Source organism: Papio anubis, chromosome X, assembly GCF_008728515.1.
Source record: "Papio anubis isolate 15944 chromosome X, Panubis1.0, whole genome shotgun sequence".
Classification (NCBI taxonomy): Eukaryota; Metazoa; Chordata; class Mammalia; order Primates; family Cercopithecidae; genus Papio; species Papio anubis.
The window spans coordinates 20,399,082-20,401,548 of NC_044996.1; the positions used below are offsets into that span (position 1 = coordinate 20,399,082).

Below are 2,467 nucleotides of genomic sequence, written 5' to 3' on the forward strand. Positions count from 1 at the left end.
TATTATTAACATTAATATAATACTATTATTTAATCTATAGGCTTTGTTAAAATTTCACCAATTTTTCAACTAATATTCTTTATAGCAAAGAAAAATGTATGAATATATACATCAAAGTATCTGAAAGGTATTAATATCCTGGTTATAATATTTCTGGGTTCTATCATGCCTGTTTTTTAGTTTAGTCTTTTCGTTTATGTGTATTTTCTCACTTTTTTTTTTTCAACTTGTTGGTCAATTTTCATTAAAAACTTATTCCTTAAAGCTTTTTACAGTATTTTTTGAAAATTAATTTTTTTTACTGCATATATGGGTCTTCGTTTAGTTTTTCAGTAAAGACAACTTATTTAGTTATCAGTGTCCCATCATTTGATAAGACCAACGGAGGGTTTGGATAGCAGCCAGCTGTTTTTGAATTGCTTGAAGAGAATCTTGTAAATTTGTAGTCCAGAGGTAATTCTGCGATTACTTCAATACTTAGAATTGCAATAGTGCTGTAAGTACTGATTCTCTTACAAGACCATGTATAAAGCAAGGAGTCTTCTGTATTTCCCAGTCCCAAAACTGAACTAATAAAATAAAAAGATTCCCATTTTTTAGATGAAGTATTTAAAGGCTTTGGCTTTGGTCCCTCATATTTTCCTTTTTCTTTAGAGGCTCTGACTTCTCAGGCCTCTGACTCCTTGCGCCTTCATCCCTTTGAGTTCTTCCAGGATAAGGACTGTCTCCCAATTACTATAGTGACGAGCCGGAAAAATATCTGAATGCATGCTGTCACCGAAACAAACAACCTTGGGTTCAAGTTTGCCAGTGATTTTCTTCAGAAGCTTATAGAGGTGGACAGCGTTCCCTTGGGAGCACCAGCCAGGTTTATCCAGAGATGGCAGCGCCTCCTGCTCCTCATCATTCTCAAGCATTCGGAAAGGTCTCTTAAGTGGGAGAAGAAACCAGGCTTCAATGCATTTGTAATCACAATGTCAAAAAAGTCTGCAAAATCATTCCCAAGGATATATTCTCAGAGAAGTCTACAGTAATCACTGTGATAACTGGTAATTAACAGAGGATTTTTCCCAGCATTCTTTAGCTGTCGAAGCCATTTTTTCACAGATTCAGGACAACTGTGTAAATATCTGCCTGGATCTATTTTTACTTTTGGAAAATATATTCCACAGATTTCCTTAAAAGCTGACATTTTATAATTGTGTTGTATAGCAGCAACTATATCCTTCCAAAAATCAAATGTTTTTTGACCATTGTTTGTTGTTAAATAGTCCACCACCCTGGCACATAGAAGAGCTCCTGGCAGGTCAAAGTAGTTGTAAAAATAATACTTTCGTGGGCGGCAAGCCATTCCAGTGTCCGACAAGAAGTGCTTCCACTCTTTCTTGCCATATGTCTCTGCCAGCACCTCTGGAATCATCATCTTGGTGCCATGGCTTGCCCTGAGAACAGTGCCATTATCAGCAAGTTTAAGGAAGTTCCCATCTTCTAGATCCAATGCCAAACCCTTGCAACAGAAATTCCAATCCTCTGGGGTCACATTGAGCAATTCCTTATCATACCCCTTCTCCTTAACTAAGAACTGGGCAAAGCTATTATAAATGAGTGGGGCGCTCTCGGGCAGGTTGTAGCGACACAGGGTGTGGTCCAGGTAGAATCCGACCATGTCGCAGGCGACCAGGGAGAAGAGCCGAGCCATGGCTGCACTAGGAGCACCTCGGCCCGGGAGGGTGCAAGCTTTTCTCACTTTTTAAAACGAATATGTTTTAATTTTGTAATAAGAAGAAGCTACTATTAATAAATAAAAAATAAAGTGAAATGTGAGAGACACTATTAGGAAATCCACGGAATAGGCAAGCCACAGACAGAGAGAAAACATATGCAAACTATATATCTAACAAAGTACTTATGTCCAGGGTGCATAACAAATTCCTACAACTCAACAACAGAAAAACAAATGACCCAATTAGAAAATGGGCAAAAGACTTTGACAGATATTTCACAGAGAAAAGGAATATTAATGGCCAATAAGCAAGGGAAAAAGTGTTCAATATCACTAATTATCAGGAAAATGCAAATTACAGCCACTGCATGCATTAAAAGAGTTAAAATTTTAGTTAAATCAATTAAGGCTGGGCACAGCGGCTCATGCCTGTAATTCCAACACTTTGAGAGGCCAAGGCAGGAGGATCATGTGAGGCCAGGAGTTTGAGACCAGCCTGGGCAACACGGCAAGATCCTATCTCTACAAAAAATTAAAATTTAAAAATTAGATAGGTGTGGTGGCGTGCATCTATAGTCCCAGATACTCAGGAGGCTGAGGCAGAAGGATTGCTTGAGCCCAAGAGTTCAAGGCTGCAGCAAGCTATGATGGCACTGTGCTCCAGTCTGAGCAACAGAGCAAGACCCTGTCTCAAAACAAAAAAAAAAAAGGAAGAAAATTATTTCCTAACAAGAATCCCAAACT

At 38.5% G+C, this 2,467-nt stretch overlaps 1 pseudogene; it reads right to left on the reverse strand.

Annotated features, from left to right (window-relative positions):
• Nucleotides 1-313: 313 nt before the first annotated feature.
• Nucleotides 314-2,196, reverse strand: LOC101021393 (annotated as a pseudogene).
• Between the last annotated feature and the right edge of the window lie 271 nt (nt 2,197-2,467).